The sequence below is a fragment of the Ceratotherium simum genome, chromosome 13, assembly GCF_057802395.1.
Source record: "Ceratotherium simum simum isolate JZ-2026a chromosome 13, ASM5780239v1, whole genome shotgun sequence".
Lineage (NCBI taxonomy): Eukaryota > Metazoa > Chordata > Mammalia > Perissodactyla > Rhinocerotidae > Ceratotherium > Ceratotherium simum.
In genome coordinates, this window is record NC_141912.1 from 32,594,145 (window position 1) to 32,617,776 (window position 23,632).

At 44.0% G+C, this 23,632-nt stretch overlaps 1 long non-coding RNA gene and 1 pseudogene across 1 annotated transcript in view; both read left to right on the forward strand.

Annotated features, from left to right (window-relative positions):
- Positions 1–23,632, forward strand: part of LOC147915664 (class I histocompatibility antigen, Gogo-C*0202 alpha chain-like) — an 81,927-nt pseudogene that overhangs the window by 26,450 nt on the left and 31,845 nt on the right.
- LOC147915665 (uncharacterized) overlaps positions 15,262–23,632 on the forward strand; it is a 31,391-nt gene continuing 23,020 nt past the window's right edge. Inside the window, exon 1 of the long non-coding RNA XR_015554088.1 lies at positions 15,262–15,970. This is a non-coding gene — a long non-coding RNA (uncharacterized LOC147915665). The remainder of the gene's footprint in view (positions 15,971–23,632) is intronic.

Genomic DNA, 23,632 nt, shown 5'->3' on the forward strand with positions numbered 1-23,632 from the left:
GGTGCAGCTCTGGCACCACCTTGCAGCTGACACTCTGCAAGGATGGGTGCTATCCTTCAGAATGAAGTATCCACCCAGGTTTAAACCAACAGCTATTATATAGTGCTGTGTCTCCAATAGGTAGAATAAGTAGGTCTCTGACAACCAGGGGTGGAAGAAGGAGTGACTACTCATCATCACTCCCAAGAACAAAATTGAGGTATTTATGCTTCCCACTCTCTCAGTAGGCTCTGCAGGACTAGAAGTGTGTGTTCCCAAAAGAGGGTGCTTCCACCAAGTATCACAGTAAGCGTCTCATTAAAAGTAAGCACTATAGGGGCCGGCCCGGTGGCGCAAGTGGTTAAGTGCGTGCGCTCTGCCGTGGAAGCCCAGGGTTCGCAGGTTTGAATCCCGGGCGCGCACTGACGCACCACTTGTCAGGCCATGCTGTGGTGGCGTCCCATATAAAGTGGAGGAAGATGGGCATGGATGTTAGCCCAGGGCCAGTCTTCCTCAGCAAAAAAAGAGGAGGATGGGCAGATGTTAGCTCAGGGCCGATCTTCCTCCCAAAAAAAAAAAAAGAAAAAAAAGAAAAAAAGCACTATAGCTGTCACCTGTTCAATTTGGGCTCCTCATGCCAGTAGACCAGTGGGCAAAGGGAGGAGTTACCATACAGGCAGGGATAACTGATCCCAATCATCATGAGGAATACACCATGTGATCCATGCCTCCCATGGGGCATCTCTCGGAATTCTCACATCCATTTTTAATCGTAAATCAGCAGATATTGCGACCACAAATAATAAGCATCTAGAAGCCAGGGTTCAGACCCCTCAGGGATGAGGAAATAGGTCAAACAGGAGAACCTAGATCAGCAGATGTGTTCTCTGAGGTCGAGGAGAATCTAGAATGGATGGTAGAGGAGGAGGTGAGTTGTGGTCTTGGAACCTACTGCAGCAGGGAGGACTTTCATTTATACCACTACTGGTTCTAACCATTTTCTTGTAATTCCCCTGGATTGTGACCCCGAAGATGGAGTGAACTTAATGCAAGAAGAAAGTGGAATTGAGAGGTGCAAGGGGTGGACTGTAGCAGGTGCTTTTGGTGCCCCACCCAGATTCTCTTTCCCAGGCCAGAACACCCTGTTCTCAGCTGCAGTGAGTGATGTTGCTCAAGACAGCTGCCCCGTTCTCCAGAGAATGACCTTCAGTTCTTGGAAGCTGCTGGTGCCCACACAGCCAGTTTTGAAGAACCAGGCTCCTCAAGGGCTATACAAAGCACAGTAAGCCCTGGCCGATAAATGGTGGAGACTCTTTTAAATTATAAAACAAGAGCTCTTTCACATTTCTCCTCTCCTCAACCTCCATCCTCTTCTCCCTTTCCCCTCCACCTAGAAGGTTAAAAGTAAATATTTTATAACCTTACGATAGCAAAGGCCTTTCTAAACATAATGCAAATCCAGAAGCAACCAAGTAAAAGATGGATTGATCTGACATTTTATATTTGAAATTTTGGTATGGCAAAAACAACATAGGGAAAGGTATTATTATCCATAGTATCTATAAAGAGGGTTTATAAATCAATAAGACAAGATCCATACACATGCTCTTCTGTGTGCTTTACTCTCCCTTCTTCTGGAAAAAAATGACCACAGCCACCTTAGGAGCCATGTAATGAACATGGTACAAACTCTGTCAGCCTGAATCCCTGAATGATTGTGTGGAGCAGATAGTGCTGCCTCCCAACCTCCTCAACATACTGCTCAATTAGAACCACACTGGGAAGTTTATTAGCAAAAAATAACCCTCTATTGTGTTGAGCCAGTGAAATCTTGGAATTTATTTGTCATAAATGTGTTACATATATATGTTATGTTATATATATATGTGGCATATATATTAAAATATATGTTATGTAGTTAACATAGATATGTTAAATATGTGAGATTATATATGTATGATAATTCTTTATATATATATATAATGTATACTTTCATCAACAGCCAGGGTCAGAACACTAACATACTAACAAACTTTGCATTGTTATATTAAATTTGAGATTCAAGTTTTAAGAGGATTGATTTTTAAAATACTGTATTGAAACTATTCTAGTAATATAAAGTACCGTAAAATCATAGATATGCCCAGAAATTTGTTCAGGGACCCACTATACAGTAGGAAAAAAGGGACAAACACAGCAGAGTTGGAGGCCAACAACAGAAAAATACATATATAACATTTTCATATTTTTACTGAGAATGGATTGAATAAGCTGTTTTACTGGTTTAGTGTAGCAAAGTAGAGAAGGTATAGTGCCCAGAACAATATCAATAAGCTGTAGCCATATCTGGAAGAAGAAAGTATAAAATGTGGAGGTAACATTGGAAATAACCACTTCGTACTCTTGGAAATGCTGGAGAGGGGGCTGGACAGCCTGGTGAGCAGTTGTAGCCAGAGCCTGAAACATGTGCTGAGGAGACCCAGAGATAGACGCCTTCAAGGCTCCTTCTCTCCCACTCTTGTTAACAGCATAAGGAGCTGGGTCAGCAGGTCTGAATCTGCTCTTCAGAAGAACAGGCAGATGCCAGCCACTGAGCTCCAGGGACTCCCACTTTCTAAGAAGCCCGGATCCTTGACCAGAGACCTGCTATTGTCTCATAGTGGTACAGGTGTCTCTGTCTTGCTGTCCCAGTAAATACACAGAGCATTTTCAGGCATCTTCATTCCTGGAACGCTGGCAATGGGAACACAGTCCACTATGCCAGCCTAAGGGCACCCCTCCATGGGACAAAGAGAACACGGGGATCAGTGTGTTCTGATCCTTCTCTGCCTATGAATACTCCCTGATGTGTTTTACATGTGCACCATGTGGCTCTGTGGCGTGTGCGCCTGTGTCCCTTTGAATCACTGTTGGGTTATGTATTGAAGGGCTTCTCCAGGATTGTTCTGACTCCAGCTACACTGTGGACTAATCCCTATCCTGATATAACAAAGGGGCAGGAACAGCATTACAGCCTAAGCACCGAAAAGCAGGCAGCATAAGACCGTTTTACATTTGTGAGCCAAAACATTTAACTGCAAGATAGTGGATATTTCAGATGCCAGTAGGAAATACGATTGTTTTTAAGGAGAAAGGACTTTTTTTTCAGTTTTGGGAGGACCAGACTCAGAAGAGTATAGGAGCACAAGAATGCATATAGATGCAGGAAGCCGCCTCATGCAAGTTGGGAAGGGTCAATAACACAGAGTCCCCAGCTTTTTCCTCCTCCCTCTCTCCATCCTCCCTGCATCTGGTCTAGCAGTGATGGCAGCTGTGTGGAGCTCACAGCCTCAAGGGAGCAACTGAGGTCCAGCATCACCTGCAAAGGTAATGAGGAACCAGGACTTGCCCTTTAGATAAAAGAGGGAAATGAGTGTCCTCAAGGTTTTAAGGGAGGGCTGGTCCAAGCACGGGGTGTGGCTGATTCTGTAGCTCTTCTATATTCACCATGCCTAGTAGGCAGCAAGCTCAGGACAGAATATACTAAATGACAGCATTTGCACCCTCCTATAGAGGTCTCAAAATGTCCAGTGACTGTGTCCTTATTGGTCCTTAAATAGAAACTTGGTAAAGTGAAGAGTTGCAGGGACTGGCGTGATAACATTGCAAATGTGTATCAGAAGAATATCTTTTGAGACCACAGAAAATACAGAAACAATTTAATAACAACATGAGAAAGCCATTCGCCAAAATCGGAATACAGAACATCCTGCAGGACGAGTGACCTGCTTTCTCCAAGAAATCAAAGGCTAAAAGAAAGGGGAGGGGGGCTGGCATATTATAGAAGAGAAGAGACTAAAGAAACATAACAATCAACTGCCAAGTGTGGACCTTGTCTGGATCCTGTTCCAGACAGACCAACTGAAACACACACCTGGAAGATCACAAGGGACATTTGAATATGCACTGAGTATTCAGTGAAATTAGGGAATTATTGTTCATTTTGTTAGGTATAATAAAAGCACGAGGGCCGGCCCCATGGCTTAGCGGTTAAGTGCACGCACTCTGCTACTGGCGGCCCAGGTTTGGGTCCCGGGCGCGCACTGACGCACCGCTTCTCCAGCCATGCTGAGGCCACGTCCCACATACAGCAACTAGAAGGATGTGCAGCTATGACATACAACTATCTACTGGGGCTTTGGGGGGGAAAAATAAATAAATTAAAAAAAAAAAAGCATGATTGTTAGCATGATTGTTATGTTGAAAAAAAAACAACACTTATCTATGAGAAGTACACACTAACCTATTTAACTTTGAAATTATATGTAAAGGATTTGCTTTTAAAATAATGCAGGAATGAATCCTCACTGATAGAGATGAATGATTGATTGCATATATATATTATATATATATATATATAAAATAGAGAAGAGGAGACAAAATCTCTTATGCAGAAGAATTCCAAATAATTTATATTCATACTCTGTCCTCAAGGACAGAGAATACAGCTCCCCCATCCGTAACTGTGGGCTGTGCATAGTGACTTCCTTCCAAACATACATTATGGAAAGGGAGGGGAGAATAACTTTGTAATGGAGAAACCTGATGAACACAACCTCAACCAGGTGATCAGGGGCAACATGAATAGTGATAAATCATGTTGACGGTATACACCCTTGATATGATGTAATGAAAGTGGTACTTTACCTCTGTGGTTTTCATCCCCCTAACCCATAACCCCAGTCTTATTATAAAAAAAAAGAACACTAAATTCCAACAGAGACACGTTCCACAAGATACCTAACCTCTACTCCTCAATGCTGTCAAGGTCATCAGAACCAAGGAAAGTCAGAAATTGTCGCAGTAAAGAGGACCCTAAAGAGACATGACAACTAGATGTAATATGGTATCCTGGATGGGATCCTGAAACAGAAAAGAATATTAGGTAAAAACTAAGGAAATCTGAATAATTTATGAACTGTAGTTAATCATAATGCATCAATATTAGTTCATTAATTGTAACAAATGAACCATACTAATGCTAGATGTTGATAATACTGGAAACTGGGTGTGGGGTATATGAGAACTCTACTACTATCTTCTCAATTTTTCTGTAAGTCTAAAACAATCCTAAAAATAAAGTATACTTAAAATAAATACTCCAGTGGTAAAAAACTGGGAGAAATAGATGAAACATGATGGGTAGAATGTTGATAATTATTGAAGGTGATGATAGGTAATATGGAGTCATACAATTCTACTTTTATATATTTGAAAATTTCTATAATAAAAAGTTTGAAAAAGATATATAGAGATAAGTACAAGAAGAAACTGTTTAAAGCATTAAAAGTGGCTGCTTTATTTTGGTAAAATATACATAACATAAAATATACCACTTTAACCATTTTTTAAGTGTACAGTTCCGTGACATTAAGTACATTCACATTGAGCAATATCACCATCCTCCATCTCCAGAACTTTTTCATCTGCCCAAACTGAAACTCTGTACTCATTAAACAATAACTCCTCATCCCTCCCTCCCACCAGCCTCTGGTAACCACCGTTCTACTTTCTGTCTCTATGAATTTGACTACTCTAGGTACCTCATATAAGTGGAATTGTACAACATTTATCCTTTTGTGTTTGGCTTATTTGGCTTAGCATATCATCAAGTTTCATCCATGATGTAGCATATATCATAATTTCCTTCTTTTTAAGGCTGAAAAATATTGCATTGTATGTAAAACACATTTTGTTTATCCATTCATCTGTTGATGGACATTTGGGTTGTTTCTGCTCTTTGGTAACTGTGAATAATTCTGCTATGAACATAGGTGTACAAATTCTGTTTGGTCTGTTTTTACTTCTTTAGGGTTTATGCCCAGAAGTGGAAATGCTGGATCATATGGCAATTCTGTTTAATTTTCTGAGAAACCAAAAGTGGTTTCATCTAAGGAATAGAAATCCCAGTAAGGAGTGTTGGAGCAGGGAACTATTGCTGTCCCTGAACGCTTTAAAGTTTTCATTATAAGCGTTGTAGAACTACTTTTAAATGATATATAATGAAAATGAAAATAAAGTGCACAATAAGCCTCATTTGTGCTGGGCACTGGAGATACAGGGAGGGAACCCAGAGTCCTCTGGGGAAGAAGCTGGTTACAGAACAGTGTGAGCACAGGTGCCATGCAGAGGGGTCTCCAGGTGCAATTGTGCACAGAAGTAGCCATCTAGGGAGATGCTTTACAATGGCATGTAGAGGTGCCCTAGAGGAGGTGATGCTGGGAATGGAGGGGAGAGGGATGACATTCTAATTTGGAGAACTGGCAGTTTAAGCTCAGGAATGATGACAACAATGAGATTCTAGAATTACATTGTGCAATTGGCCTGTCTCAGAACTAACAGTTTAAAATCTTGCCTTCTTTGTGTCCTTTGAATTTGGCCTTAAATTTAGCTTCTGTATCTCCCTTGGTCTGAGTCTCAATTCTAAAATTGGTCCTGATTCCAGGGTAGGAGTTTCTCTGACTCCTCACCTTTGAAATCCCAGAACCTGAAATTTTCCATTGGTCTCAAAGAAGACCACACTCAGGAGAAAACCCAGGAACCCTGTGTCACAGCATGTGAGGCTGAGGGCCATGGGGTGCTAAACCAATTCTAAAGGAACCCATCTGCCTCCTGTGCTCTAAGATTCTGATGAAATGCCCAGCATGCCTGTAGGAATACAGGTGCCTTCATAAAGGATAATATGTTCTGGCAATTTTATATAATAAAAGTTGTAGAGAAAGACATGTCTTGGTGATACCATGCAAACTGACCTGTGGCCAAAAACAATTCAGAAAATGTATTAGACTCTTTAGATTTCTCAAAATTATGAAATCTTAAAATTTGGATATTGATGGGGAAATGTTATATAATTGAATGGATAAATGTCCGGTATGCCAATCCGCCAAAAACATTGCATACATTTAATGTAGATTTAATTTTTCCTTCAAAAGTTATTAAAAAAAATTAAGTGCAGCTCAGAAGTGATGAAAGAGATGACATATTTTGAAGACTTTCCAGGTGCCGGGTGCCAGGCAAAATCAGCTGTTCAAACCACCTGGAGAAGCACAGACTCCCCATGGAACCCAATGACAAATGACGCTGCATTCCTTGTCTACCTGAGAGGTTGCTCCTCTAGATGTCAACTCCACAGTCTCTGCCATCAGACAGGTGATGAGGAGGAGGTCACCAGCGGTGTTTCTGATCCTGGCTAAGATGAAGAGGGAATTTAGTCTGCAAAGAAGACAGGAAGTGAGGAAACAAAGACTCCCAGATCTAACACCTGGTGAGCCCAAACACTCCCCCAGGGAAGCCTCATGGCTAGAAAGATGAGGAAGGTAACAGTCTCCAATCTCTGTGCTGCCCCATGTGGCCAAGCTCTCCCTTACTCCAGCTTAGAATAATGTCCATTGGGACATAACGTCCATTGGGACATTATTCTAAGTGGGTGTGGACCCACCACAGTGGTGAACACTGTAAATATGTCTTTACTCAGCTCCAGAAGAGATCAACATGGCCACCGACCCCTGGGAAGTCCTATTCTCTCTGTATGTATTAGGATATTAATTCAGGTGTGCTCATTACATACTCAAATAACAGCAGTCTAAACAGGATAGAAGCTTGTATGTGTCACACCTGACAGTGAGGCAGGTGGTCCAGGGCTGTTAGGGTGACTCTGCACCACGAGGCTGTCCAGGCACCCAGGTTCCTATGACCTGCCTTCTCTGTTGTTCCTGGGATGTTGCTCTTATTTGCATGACTCAAGGTACCTGAGACCATGTCATAGTCCACGAGCAGGACAGGGAGAGCAGGGAAGGAGGAGAAGGGAAGCCTTTCAAAGGCAAAACCCAGAACTTCGCATCTGCTTCATCCTATTGGCAAGAATGTAGTCACATGGACAGAGCTAATCTCAATAGAGGCTAGAGAATGAAAGTAGTTTTTAATTTGTGTGGCCCTGTGCCCAGATAAAATTCTATTACTATGGAATAAGGATAATTTTTGCTATACTTTGTAAATTTTTTAAAATCATAGCACCAGAATTGTCATTATGACTATCTTAAACTGAACTAGATTTTTACGTAAAAAATTGAATAATCTCAGAATATATTAATTGAAAACAAAGGTACAGATAGAGTGTGTAGTAACCTGATAGAAGAGGAAATCTCTATAATGCTGTAGAAACTAGTAGCAGTGGTTGGGTCCAGGAAGGAATTTAGAAGAATTGTGTATGGGATTGAAAAGGAAATTTACGTTTTACTGTATACAGCTTTTATTATTTGAATTCTTTAAATCTTGTGCACGTATGTTGTGACTTGTTAAATTAACATTTGTTAAGTGGAGCACAGGGTGTGGGACAGTGGACTAGTTCAACAACAGACCACAAGAGAAACTGGAATAGAGACGTTTATTACTCACAGGTCCTGGAGGAAGTACACAGCACGCCTCAAGGGGCCACATGGGGCGATAAACTCAGGGTGCAGGCAGATTGATAGACAGGACTTGGCACATGTGCCTTTCTTAGGGTCCATTAAAATTCAGGGTGCAGGCAGATTGATAAACAGGACCTGGCACATGTGCCTTTATCAGGGTCCATTGGTGGAGTGCTTTGGGGTTCCTAGGCTAAGCCCAGATTGGTCAATTCAGGCCAAAAAGAGCAGAGTTTTGGTGAGGTCCTGTTGACACAAATAATCCACAACCAATCTATAAATCAAAATTGGGGTGAGTTTATTATGAGCCAGATCTGAGAACCATATAGCCCAGGAGAGTCCTTTCACACAGGAATGGAGCACTCCAAAGAGTGGGGGTTGACAGAGTGGTTATATACCATCCAAGAGCATGTATCACATATGATTGGAATGTCCCTTTTATAATAGTCCCAAGATTTCTTTGCTGGCACAGGATTTCTCACAAGTGGTGAACAGAGCAGGTAGCAGGTCTGTGGTCTTGAGCTGGGTGGTCACAGCAGGTCAGCAATCAATCCCTAGCCTAGGGAGAGATGCTTATCCTTAAGGAAATGCTGATGAGGGGGGAGTTACTTTATCTTTAAGGGCATTGTTCTTGTCTTTGGGACATAGTAAATGCTTAAAGCAGATATACAATGCATGCTCAACAGCCATGTCAGGCCCTTTTGGAAAAACAAGGTCAGGCTGCACTAGTTTTACACCAAATGGCTTCCTCATATACTCCCATATATCCTATCGCTTGTCATTTATTTATCAGTCCTAAGGGGCTACAAAGGGAAAGCCCTGGGAGGCAAGGGAGACTGTTGCTCACAGGGCAGATCAGGAAGTCATATCAGGAACTCACATTTCCTTGAGACCTTGCGGGCTGTTATCTAGGACATGCAATTGTAGGAGGGGCTAGTGTCAGTTCAAGGTCCCTGCAGGCCCCTTGGCCACACAAAGTGAATGCTGAGGCAAGAATATCATGGAGTAGTTTAGCTAAACTCTAGACAATGTATTGGTCAGTTGAAATAAATTTTGAATTATCAAAGGAAAACCCACAATTTTTTTAGCAAACATTTATTAGGCCATTATTTTGTGTCAGGTTCTCTGCTGGGCCTCCTTGAGAGAAACATCAAGGAATCGACAATGGGGCTGAATAAGCTGGTAAATGCAACATGTAATTAGTGCTGGGAAACCACTTCCAGGAGGAAGCAATGTCTAAGCTGAGACCTGGAGGAGGAGTAGAGCGAATCCAGGTAAATGGGCAAAGGAAACCTTTTAGGGAATCAGCCTCACAAACAATGGCGCATGAGAGAGAGAGAGAGAGCGCACATGTGAGGAGTGTGGAGGAACTGCCAGCAGATCAGCATGGAGATTAGAGAGAGTAGAGCACAGTGACAAAAAGCGGGAATGGAGTGGTAACTGTGCTCCAGATCACAAAGGCTGTCTCAGCTTGAGGAGAACCTTGGCTTTTTACCGGAGAACAAAACACAGCATATGCAGCATTGAAGCCAGGGAGACCCTAATCAGATCTGCATTCTAGAAGAATCTCTCTGGTGAAATGTGAAGAATGAATAGAGAGACACTAGACTGGATACATGGAGAAGAAGGGGGATGGGCAGAGAAAAACATCACAGTAACAAAAGGGAGACTACTAAGATGGAGGAACAGGGTGGAAAGGACCTAGAGAGTTCTACGGGATCAATCCAGTGTTTGGCGTTGGAGCAGCAGCACGTGGAAAATGAGGTAAGAAAAAAGAATGGCTCCCAAATGGTCAGCATTCCACCTGGAAAAATGACATATGACAAGGGATTTTGGTCTGTAACTTAAGAAGTGGGTGGGTTCCTATGTTTTTGGTGATCAGGGAGGAGTTAAGTTTAGTTCAAACAAACATTTATTGAGTGCCAGGTATGGTGCTCCCTGCTGGAGACATAAGAAAATAAAGTTATGTACCTTATCCCTTTGTGACTTACGTGTCTTCTTCTGATGAGGAACGTGCCAATCCATGACTTTCCAGGATTCCCACTAATTTTGTGGCGTTCCTGTTTGGGAAGTGAGCCGAGACTTGGAGAGTCTCATTTGGTCTAAAACCTGGTAGGAAGCCTTGGTTAGAAAACACCAATTTCCTAATATAATTTACTAACCAATAAAGAGAAACAAAATCACTAAAAAATAACCTGAATGAAGGGAAGGAAACAAAGTAGAATCACAAGAAGTGACTTTGTGGGATCTCATATGAAAGCCAGCTGGAAGAAATAGTGGGAGCCAGGATTTGCCTGGCACGATGACACATGGAAGAAAAAAATAGTTCAGTTTAGTGATGGCGCTTTCCTAGAGGTGTAGGAGGTCTGAAAAGTAAAGGGGAAAATGTTCAGAGGCGATGCTCTCTCAGTTCACACAGAACTGGAGAGAAACCTTTCCACTGAAAACTTCGCTTCTTGTATCCAGGACAGTGCTTTGATAAACACAGCTCAGCTCTGCAGATTATCTTGTCCAGTGTGCAACCCACAGTTATAATGATCTTGTTCAGTGATTGTCCAGCCCGTGTGTGAACACATCCAGTGCAGAGGCCTCACTAGCTCCGGTTCCTGCTTCCTCTGACCCAGAACGTCCCTGTGCAGACAGATTCTAAGATGGTACCCAATGATCCCCTCCTCCTGGGATTCCCACCCTTGTGGAATCTCCTCCCACTAAGTGTGGGAGGGACTTGTGACTATCTTCTAACCAACAGAATATGGCAACAGTGATGTCACTCCAATGATTAGATTATATAAGATCATGGCTTCCATCTTGCTAGTCTCCATCTACTGCCTTCTCTTCTTGCAAGTGTGGATGAAGTGAGCTGTCCTCTTGGAAAGGGGACATGGCAAGAAACTGATGTCAGCCTCCAGCCAACATTCAGCAAGAAACTGAGGCCCTCAGGCTAACAGCCCACAAGTAGGGAATCCTGCCAGCAACCACATGAGCTTGGAAGTGGATCTCTCTCCACTTCAGTCTTCAGATAAGAGCCCAGCCCAGGCTGACACTCTGATTAAAGCTTTATGAGGAAGTCTGAAGAAGGGGACCCAGTAAAGCCATGCTTGGACTCCTGACCCAGAGAATGTAAGAGAAAATAAATATTTTATTTTAAGCTGCTAAGTTTGTGGTAATTTGTTATATAGCAATAGAAAACTGATAAAACCTCCCATAGGTTGGACTGAGTTAAATGACCCTTAAGGACATTTAAAACTACTCTCACTCCTCTTCCCTAGGGCAGCCCTTCCCTTTCTTAAAGACACACATCCTGCTTTCTCTTTATCAGCAGAAGTGTCAAGTTCTCTTACATCCCAGTTGCTCTCCTCTCACCATCCAGGAAGCTCCAGTAGGGAGCAGCAGGCAGGGTGGGAGAAAGTGCCCTTGAGCAGGGGTGTGGCCAGTCCTCTCCCCATGTTTTCACCTTGGAGAGCAGATGTGACCAGGAAGTCAGTTTGAAGAAGAGAAGTTGGGGCAGCAGGAATGGGAAGGAGATGAGTGAACACCCCTCTGTCTCCCAAGCACGAGTGAGGCTGTGCTTTCGGGCTGTGAAATAAAACAGTGAGGAGTAAACTCTGCATGGCCATGGCTGGTCTTCACCCTTTAAGCATTCTGGATAGTCCACCTCACACCCCAAATGACAACACCATTGATTCTCTGCAGCCCAGATGTGACCCTCCCTTCCCACCACCTCTAGCAAACACACTTCATCAGCCAACAGAACCAACTCTCCTGTCACTTCAAACCCATGTCTCACCTGTAGGCACTGTGAGAAATGCAATAGACTCCCAACCAGTCTCAGCGCCTAGTGGGGAAAGGGAAGCTGTCCGAGTCACAGGAGAAGGTGACCCTTAATGAGGCAGGAGTACAGTGTATAGGAGTCAACACAGAGTGAGAACTTGGGCTCAGCACTCAGACTTTAAAGTCATGGCTTAACCAGTTGAAAGCCACTTAACTTTTTGGTGGCCTCAGTTTCTTTGTCTATAATGGAGTTGAAAGCTGTCCCTATCTCATTGGGGTCTTATGAGGTTTAAATTATTTAATTCATGTAAATCCCTTAAATCAGTGCCTGATACTTTTATAATCCTGAATCCTGTAAAGGGAGGGTGTCCCACCCATTTAGCTCCTGTGTCCTTATTCCAAGTGTGATGAGGACCAGTTCTTCCCAATAGTCATCATTCTGACTCCCTTCTTATTTGCTTGTAAATGGAAAACTATATGTCCCTTACAACCCATGGGGTGCAGATGGGGCCACCAGTACAAGGCCAGGGTAGAGCCCAGGATGAGGAAGTCCTAGAGCAATAAACAGACACACACAAACACACACTCACACATATAAACACCCATACATGCTTATGTATGCACACATACACACATATACACAAACCCCCACACAAAGACCCATACGTGTTTATATACACACATGAAGCCACAGAGACACGCATGCACATTATACACTCCCTTCAGATTTGACAATTCAGTTTGGGGCCTGGTTTACTTTATTTCTTATGAGAAATGTAGGATCCTGATGGAGAAAGACCTGGGAATTTCTGTCCAATGAGAACGGACTTCTCTCCCCAGACACTCTGGTACTTCTGGGCCTCATGTGGCCCTTCTCCTGGAACCCTCACAGAGGAGCAGTGGATTGGAACTTAGATCAAGATCCTGGAGTCCAGAGGCAGCCACATGCACTGGTCCACCCTGGGAATTGGTGCTCCGGGAGGCCTGCAGGTCACCAGCCTCCCACCTCAACTGTAGCTTCTCAGCCTGCCCTCCCACAGCCAGGGGTCCCTCCTGGGCTTTGCTGCACAGCAGTATGTCTGCACACTGGCTCCAGAAGTAACAGGAGCAGGATTTGCAATTTAACCCCTTGGGGTGAGACACTCTTAGATCAGAATGAGGAAGCCCAGATCCTCCTCCCCACCTGGGTTCTTGTTCCTCCAGAACACAAGCCCTGTGACCACAGCTCCGGCAAACACAACTCCAATGATGAAACCTCCAAGGAGATCATGGCAGGCAAATCCTCCCTCAATTGGGAAGGTGGGCTGAGAAGGTGGCTTTGGGAAGGGAAGGAAAAGTGAAGGACTCTGATCCCCAGATCTGAGTCCTGACCCTGCTGAAAGTAGCCAGAAGGGCTCCTGCTTTCCCTTAGAAGAGGCTCCACCCCCTTCCTCCTCCTTACCCCATCTCAGAGGACAGGCTTGGGCAGCCCCTCATGCTGCAGCTAATGAATGGATGTATCATGTTGATACTATGCATCCCTCACATGATGAGATGAAAACCGCAGTCTGCCTCTGTGGTCTTCCTCCCATTAACGCATTAGCCCAGTCTCAGGAGAAAAACAACAAATTCCAGTAGAGGGACATCATACAATATACATGACCAGTCCTCAAAACTGTCAAGGTCATCAAAAACAAGTAAAGTCTGAGAAACTGCCACAGCCAAGGGGACCCTAAGGAGCCATGAGAACTAAATATAATACGGTAAGCTGGATGGGATCACGAATCAGAAAAGTACTTAGGTAAAAACTAAGGAAATCTGAATACAGTATAGACTTTGGTCAATAATAATGTACTAATATGGTTCATTAATTGTTAACAAATGTGCCATACACATTTAACATAAGATTTAACATAAGATGTTAATAAAAGGGGAAAAGGCTTGGGGTACATGAGAACACTGTACTATCTTCATAATTTTTCTATATATCTAAAACTGTTCTAAAAAATAAAGTCTATTAAAAAAAACAATTGTAATTTGGGAACATAAAAAAAGTCTATTTTTTAAAAAGCTGATTCTTTTAAACTTGGGGGGAAAACATTGTATGGATTCTGACTTGAACTAAATAGGCGGCTCACCATGGTCCCTGACACTGGTATTTGTTGTATGCATGAACGAATGTCATTCTCCCATCTTTTGAAGTGCACATAAATCGTCGTGATGTCAAAATCTGAAATGTACTGGGAATTTGGAAGTGTTTGCCTCCCATTTGCTCCACAAAGATAAATTTACACACTCTTTTCTAAGGCCAAATAGGGAGAAAATCAGCAGGGAAAATGCTAACGTGATAATGGGCTGGAGAAGGGAGTGAATGCACAACTCCAAGTATATGTGGCTAAATCGGTTTATTCTGTTTGACCCCCCCAAAAAAAGGAAATGAAAGAAAACAGGACTCTGGTCATGGAGCCGGACTGGCCGTCCACTCGGCTCTAAGCAACCAGACCGTCCTCCGGCCCCGATTACCTCTGGCTCTGGAGACAAGAGTGGATCGGGGCCTGAGCTGGACACGGGAAAGCGAGGAAGACCGACGAGGAAGGGGCCAATGGAGGGTCAAGCAAGCAGGGGGGATCAGGCCTGGAGGGAGGACACAGCGAACTTCACGCTCCTCCCGAGCCCGCCCGGCGGCCCCGCCCCGTCCTGCTCTCGGGCCGGCGGCCGCGTTTGGTCGCCCGGACCCCGGGGCGCGTGTGACCGCTGCTTTGCTGCATTTCTCATGGACGCCCCCTACTCACCGGCCGCGAGCTCCGGACCGGGAATCCGGGGCTGGGGTCGCTTCTCTCCCGCGGCGGTCAGCTCCGGGTCGCGATCCTTCCCGAGAACCCAGCGCGACAGCGCGTCGCCGCCACTAATCTCCGGGCTCTTCCGAGTCCCCATCGAGAGTCCCCCCGAACCAGCGCCCGGATTGGCCCCTGCCGAACTCCGCCCCCCAATGGGAACCTTAGTCTCCGCCACGTCACCGATCACCGGGCCAATCCCCGGGCCGCGGCCGGGGGGGGGGGGGGCGGCAGGGGCCGAGAAAAGGAAACCGAAACCAGGCGGAGCCGAGGCTGCGCGGGAGCCGCCGCCAGAGTTTGGCGCATAGTGCGAGCTCCTGAGTTACAGGGTGGGCGGGAGTCGAGTTCTGAGACCTAATGAGACCCTTTGTAGGACTGTGGGATGCCAGCGTGCCCTCCCCCCCTCTCGATTCCCGTCTCGGGCTGGATCAGGGTCGGAGGGCGACGCAAGTGGCGCTCGCCAGGTGCTCAACATTCAATAGGACTCCCTGCCCCCAGCGTGGCCCAGATTTGCTTCCTGGACCAGGCAGGATCTCAGCAAGCCAATAGTCTCAGGGGGCTGTTGGCAAAAATTAGCTACCATTTCCGAAGCACCTACGATGAGTAAGGCGCTTTACATAAAATATCCTTAAACCAGGCAGGCATTATTGTTCCCATTCGACAGAAGGGAAAATTGAGGTTCCAAGAGCTCAGGGGCCTGGGCCCGGCTCAGCGGGCTTGTTTCCCTCCTCGGCCTGGATTCAGAAACCACAGAGCCCGCAAAGCGGGCCGGGACTCGGTTCCCAGGGTCCTCGGTGGGGAGGTGTCCTGGAGGCTCCCGCGCGTCCCGCCGCCCGTGGCCCCGGAAGCTGACGGCGCCGAAGCGGCCCCACCTGCCCACCTGCGCCCGCTTCCTGCTCTGCCTGCGGCCGCCGCGCGCAGTCCGGTCGTGAGCCCCCGTGTGCGGCCGTTGCTGTGTCCCAGGTACTGTCACATGAAAGTCCCCCAGTCTCCCTGGGCCAGCGGGGCTGTCGCCGCGTTCAGCCCCTGCGCGGGGCTGGGGAGGGAGGTGAAGGTTCTGCTAGTCACCCTGTTCCCTGCCCCTAGGGGGTGGACAGGAGATCAAGGTGGGGACACAGGTCGCCCGCCTAGGCGGGGATAAGGGAGTAGGTTGCAGGTGTTGGGGGGTATTCATGACGGAGTAAGCTCATGGTCCTAAACCCTAAAACCTGCCGGGCCTCCACCCCCCGCCCCCCGCAGGGGATGGGGGAACTTGAGGTGAATACTCGGGGTTTAAGGTGGAGGGGGTGAGGTATTCAGAAGAAATCCACACCCATATTTTACATCCGCGTCCCCTACCCCACGCCCCGCGGTCTTTCCTCCCTTTGTCCAGCGGTGTAACTCTGGAAGCCCCTATCCTCTGGGCAGGAGGGCTGTGGGCCTCACCTGTCGGCCACGACAACGGCGGGCCTGGGTTCTGGCTGTGGTCTCAGCACATCCTAGATCCTCCAGTCACGTGCTCTTTTAGTTGGTGTTTTGGAAGAAAGCGTGTTTAAATGCTCCTCAAATGATTTCATGCAAGTAATCTCTTCTCTCCCTGTCCCTAGGAAGTACTTGCCCCATCCACAGGCCATTCTGTGCATCCTCCAGCCTTAGAGGTCCCTTTCCCCTGTTTAAAATTCTCTGATATCTTCCCAGCCCACATAGAGAGACAGGAAGGCCCCTGCAGATCCTGGGGGGCTGATATGACTGCCCTGCTTGTCTCTCTGACCTCCCTCTTGCCACTTCTCCCTCAGTCCCGGTGCTTCATCCCCTCTGCCCTAGCCCCTTGCATGGCTGCCCCCTTCCTGTCAGTCGTGTCTCTGCCCAATTGGCATCTCAGAAAGGCCTTCCTCCACCATCCAGCCTAAATCAGTTCCCCATAATGCAGCATTCGGTTTCACTTTCTTCACGCATTTGTCATCATTTGAAAGCATCTTGTTCATTTCTTTACCAATGTATTTATTTTCCACCTCCCCGGCACCACCACCAATGTAAGCCTGGTGAGAGTGGAGACACACCTGTCTTCCATGCACGTGGCTGTCACTCAATAAACATATGTTGAATGAATGAGCTCTGCTTGGGCATTTCTGGAGGCTTTCTAATGCCTTATGGCCCTGCTTGGCTGCAGTATGTCCTGCACTCCTGTCTTGTACCACATGACACCTTGGTTGATGCAGCTTCTCAAGTCCAAGTATAGATAATGGAAATGGTGAATCCAAGGCTTGCTTTGTGGTCAGAATGGTTTTGTAGCAGCACACAGTGGTACCTGCCTGGTGCTCAGACTCAATGGCCCCAAAGTTCTGAGAGCAGAGTCAAAATTCCTTCCTCCAGCTCTCCAGCCCCGTGTTCAAACCAGATGGAGACGAGAGCTGTATACGGGGCTGGTTGGGAGTTTGGCTTTGGAGTCATGTCTCTGCTCGGCGCTACATGGGCTCGAATCCTCCTCGCTGCCACTTTCTGCGTGACTTTGGGGAGTGGCTCAGCCTCTGTGTGCCACAGGTTTTTCATCAGCAAAGTGGAAACAATAATTATATCTAGTTCACAGAACTGTTGTGAGGATTAAATGAGCTAATACAGGTAAGCGTTTGAAACAGTGAATAAGTGTTGACCACACCAAAGGGTGTGATAGAATTACTTGCGTTTGAAATGAGAGTGTTAAATCAAGCAAGAAGATTCAGTAGGTATGTTTCTGGAGCAGCTGTGGTTTAACCTAAGGAAGAAATAGGGCTGCCCTCTAAAACTGACTTTGCATAGTATAAATTTATTGAGTTAAAATATGGCATTCAGAAATCTCAAGGTCTTAAGGATGTTAGAGAGCTTGGAAAGAGGCCTCCAAAAAAAAAAAAAATAGTTAAAAGTATGAAGCTCCCATTGGTAAAGACGCAAAGAATCTGTTTGAATCTTTCATGTGAAGGATACCTTGGAATCAGGGCCCAAATGAATGACTGCTTCTGAAGGAAAAGCTAAAAGTTACATGAACTAAACTGAGTCTTAAGCCTATATTTCTGTTTTCTAGCAAAGGTTTAACTAAAAAAAAATTTGTGTACTGCTAAGAACTGACTGCTTTTGTGCTAAGACCTTGCTGCAGGCTGAAAAGTAACAGGCTTAATTGTCCCTTTTAAAAGGAAAAAGGGAGCCAGCCCTGATGGCCTAGTGGTTAAAGTTTGGCCTGTTCCACTTTGGCGGCCCCGGCCCGGTTCCTGGGTGCAGAACCACACCACTCGTCTATCAGTAGCCGCGCTCTGGTGGCGGCTCACATAGAAGAACTAGAAGAACTTACAACTATATACAACTATGTGCTGGGGGTTTAGGGGGTGGAAAAATAGGAATAAAAAGGAGGAAGATTGGCAGCAGATGTTAGCTTAGGGCAAATCTTCCCCTGCAAAACAAAAAAGGAAAAAAGGGCATTTTGAATGCCAACTGCATTGACTGCTGGGTTTTGAACAGAAAGAAGGCCATAGGATGAGCCAGTCTCTTGTATGACTTGGGTTGTCCTTTGAAATACTTTATATTCCAAATTTAGGCACTTTTATGTAAGTATCTTTTAGTTCAAAAGTTAGTAAAAATATATTGTATAGTAAACAATGAGAAATTCAACTTTTAATTTCAAAATTAAGAATTGTAAGCCTTATGTGGTGATGGTACAGTTACCCCAGAATGTGAAATAGAATACTATCATGACATATTTTTAAAAATTATGAAATTTTTTAAATCCACAAAAAAAGTAGAGAAAATATCATGAACCACTTCGTTTCAACAATTATCAACATGTTATGTTTCATCTATTCCTTCCCTCCACTTTTTTTTTAACTGGAGTACTTTAAAGCAAATCACAGACATATTTCACTTAAAAATACTTCCATATGTTTTTCTAACAGATAGGGATGTGGGAGATCAAGATTTGGCCACCCTGAAATCTATCTCTTTACCTTGGTTGTTTTCTCTAGGGACATTTGACCTCCCCCACTAACTGCCTAAAGAATTTGACATGGTGGCTCCTTCCTGGAACAGATCTATCATGATGGCTATAAAGATAATGTAGGATGGAGATTACAATAGGAAAGGCACCAACAAGCCCATCTTATCAGAAGTTCTGTCTCTCTGGCCACATTCTCTGGATGACCCTGCGAGGAGTTGCCAGACAATCATTTACATTTATAAGGGAAATCTCCATTTGTAAAGGTATCTCCCTCTCTGTTTTGAGAAGAGAGGGGGATGGCTTCATTTCTAGAGGCTTATCAATGTGGAAGTTGAGGCCTTAAAGCTGCATAATAACCTTACTCTTGTTTACTGTGCTTTAGTGGTAATCTCCTGTAACTGACTCCCCCCACCCCCAAATCCTCCTTTGTCATTGGCTGAACATGGTATTTAAGACGAGAATTTCTGCTATTGTGTTGAGAAACGCAGTGTCCCTGCTTTCTCCCATGTATACATGTTATTAAACTTGGTATTATTTTCTCCTGCTAACCTGTCTTGTTAATTATTTGGCCATCCACAAGAACCTTAAGGAAAAGGGCAGAGGGAGATTCTCCCTCTTCCCCCAACAGGGACTTTGCTTATGTAACCAAAATGCCATTAACATACCAAGCGAAATTATTCATATAATTACTCCATATTTTCATAATATCATTTAGTACCCAGACCGTATTTAAATTCCCTGATTTTCTCAAAGATGTCTTTTTACAATTGAGTTATCTGAATAGAGATGCAAACAAGAGCTACCCTATTAAGAAAAAAAAGTCCGAACTTGGAAATAGGTAAAATGATGACTGTGTGTCCACTCTGTGTGAAACTGGAACATTTTCCAACAGGCTCACAAAAGAATTATCAAATTCTATAATGTAGCTTTGCTCTGACTTACTATTTTAGGGTATTTAGAGTACTCTTGAAAGAGTAGATGTTAACTTACAGAAAAGTGATATACATGCAAATGATTCTTGGTCAATAGCAATGTAAGTGAATATTGTTCAGTAGAGATTAAAAAATGAACATCCAGTGCCCATGGATATTCAGTCTTTTGAATTTTCTTTGAACTAGTTCTTTTTTACTGGTCCCCTCGTTAATACATCTTTGATACATGCTCATTTTATGTTTGTATAGGACCGTGTTTTTAACTTTTTGAATATTATGTTTTGACATTACACTGCATTTTATTACTATGTCTCTTAATCCTTTTCTTATCTATAGCAATCCACTCTTCCTTTATTTTCATACTATTGATTTGTTGGGGAAACCAGTTCATTTATCCTGTAAAATGTTCCGTGTTTGTTACGGAACCAAAAGTGAGTTCGCCTCCTGGTGAGTTACAATCAGACTTTCGACCAGAAGTAGTTTTCACATAAAGTAGAACTCCTTTGTAACAAATAGAAGGCCATACAGAATCATTTCCTAAGTGGCGACTGTCCCTGAACGTGGGAAACGGGGGCCTTTTATTTCAGATGGGGAATGAATATTCAAAAGGGAGAGGCAGGCTCTGTTGGAAAACATGCTTCTGCATACACTGCAGGTTATGGTGATAAGGCCTAAGCTCCTCCCAGAGAGGAGATCTTAGCATTAAAAATGAGGCAAAGGTCATAGGCGCAGCTCTCGTGGTGGGGCTTGGGCTGGTTTACAGTGGTTGGTGTTTGCATCTCTTAGACAGTTAAATGCTTCTGAACCTACCCTTGAGTTCCTCGGGGCAATTCCTCAGTGACACATTCTGGATATGTCTGGTTTCCTTTGTCAAAATTGACTTTAGTGGAGCCATTTTAAAATGGAAGCCGAATTGCCTTTCCAGAGAAACTGCCTCGCTGTCTTGAACATTGGACTGGGCCAAACTTTTGGATTCGGCCAAAATGGCAATTGTTTAACAAGCAATTATTTGAGAAGAGAGCAGGAGAATGGACATCCTGATCACAAAGACTGAAGATTGTGGACTTTCTGAAGATAGAATCAATAGTCAATCAATGTTTAGCCAAGACTAGCGTTCTGCCTCCAACTCCAATTAAAATTCTTTGCAATACATCCTCCCTTCTTTGCACCTGACTTTTACTCCCTACTGGGACAGTATCTGGATTTCTGCTTGAATCTGAGCTCCCCAAATTACAATTCTTTGATCCCAAATGAACCCTTTGCCTCTTAAACTGTTTTCCTTTTTTGTAGGTTGACACCTCATGGTGTCAATTAACTTGTTCCTCTATCCCCTGTATTTCTTATAACTGGTAGTTAAATCTAGAGGCTTTATCAGATTTGGCTTCAATTTTTTAAGGCAAGAATATTTCATAAGTAGTGCTGTGTACTTATTGCATCACATGAAGAGGTACATGATCTCCGTCCCACTCTTAGTGATGGTAAGTTTGATGGAAAGTTCAAGTATTGTCAGCCTGATCCCTTCATTCCCCGTTGTGTTGGTTATGGATTTATCACTTTTCAGCTCCAAAAACGCACTGGAGCACTGTAAATCTTTTTCCTTTGCCAGCAGTCACTGAGCTTTGTCAGTAGAGGGCACTAGAGAGTCATTGCAAGAAAAAATGATTTTTGCTTCCTGGTTCTGGGGTGCTCTTCGCCAGGCTCCTGCAGCCAGCACCTGGCTTTTCCAGCACCGGCTCCTGCAGCACCAGAAAATCCCCTAACATCCAGCTTCTGCAGTGCACGGTGGTCAGCAACAAACAGCAGCCAACAGCTTCCTAGGCACCTGTCTTGGGAGGTTTTATATTGGAGCCTCCCTGGTGTGAACAGCCTTCTCCTGTGCCGATAGAGGGTGGATTTCTGGGAAATTCTGGAGGTCAGATTTCCAGCAAGTTCTGCTGCAGCAGAACCACTTTGACTTCCTTCTAACTGGTGAACCACAGTCTCACCTTCACTTAACAAGGCCAGATCCCATCCCCTCTGTTTTCTCAAAGACTCTGCATCTGTAAATACCCCATCTCATGCTTCGGCATTTTTTACCTTTTCACTAACTTATTCTCATGAGCATACAAACATAATATCTCCCGTTTAAAAAAACCAAAGTTCCTTGATACCTGAGTTTTTCAAGGATTTTTGCTCAGCCAACCCTTCCCCCCATTTCTCTGCTCCCCATAACTTGAAAATCTTGTCTGTACTTGTCTTTCCTCCGTCTCTCTTAAAAACTGTGAAATATATGTTCAAAAGAGTATAGATAATGCATGTATAAGTTTTAAAATATTAGTAATAAGATAATAAAGTAGAATTTGGCATTCATCTCTCATTCTCACATCTCAAATCAGATGTTTCTAGTCTCCTTCGCTGTGGGCCCCTAAGCCATACATCACTCCTTGTCTCTAGAGGTAAGCGTCATTCTGCATTTTTGTGATCATCATTCCTTAGCTTTTCTTTGTACTTCTTTTACACACGTATGTATCCTAAACAGTACATTGTCTGGTTTTGCCTGTTTTTGAACTTAGTATATGTGGACTCATACTGCATGTGTTCTTCTGTGAGTTGTTGTCTTTTTTTTTGAGTCACCATCTTGATGCATTTAGCTTTGGCTCATTCCTTTTCACCGCTGTGTAGTATTTCAAATATGCATAGTCTACTATTTTATTTATTTACTTATTTTAATTTTTTGTTTATTGCAGTAACATTGGTTTATAACACTGTATAAATTTCAGGTGTACATCATTATACTTCTATTTCTGCATAGATTACATCATGTTTACCACCCATATACTAATTACAACCCATCACCACACACATGTGCCGAATTATCCCTTTCGTCCTCCTCCCTCCCCCCTTCCACTCTGGTAACCACCAATCCAATCTCTGTCTCTATGTGTTTGTTTATTGTTGTTGTTATCTACTACTTAATGAAGGAAATCATACGGTATTTGACTTTCTCCCTCTGACTTATTTCACTTTGCATAATACCCTCAATGTCCATACATGTTTTCACAAATGGCTGGATTTCATCGTTTCTTATGGCTGAGTAGTATTCCATTGTGTATATATACCACATCTTCTTTATCCATTCGTCCCTTGATGGGCACTCAGGTTGCTTCCAAGTCTTGGCTGTTGTGAATAACGCTGCAATGAACACAGGGGTGCATGTATCTTTATGCATTGATGTTTTCAAGTTCTTTGGATAAATACCCAGCAGTGGAATAGCTGGATCATATGGTAGTTCTATCCTTGATTTTTTGAGGAATCTCCATACTGTTTTCCATAGTGGCTGCACCAGTTTTCACTCCCACCAGCAGTGTATGGGAGTTCCCTTCTCTCCACATCCTCTCCAACACATGTTGTTTCCTGTCTTGTTAATTATAGCCATTCTGACGGGCGTGAGGTGATATCTCATTGTAGTTTTGATTTGCATTTCCCTGATAGTTAGTGATTTTGAACATCTTTTCATGTGTCTGTTGGCCATCTGTATATCTTCTTTGGAGAAATGTCTGTTCAGGTCTTTTGCCCATTTTAAATTGGGTTGTTAGTTTTTTTGTTGTTGAGATGCATCAGTTCTTTGTATATTTTGGAGCTTAAGCCCTTATCAGATGTATGGTTTGCAAATATTTTCTCCCAATTGTTAGGTTGTCTTTTCGTTTTGTTGATGGTTTCCTTTGCTGTGCAGAAGCTTTTTAGTTTGATGTAGTCCCATTTGTTTATTTTTTC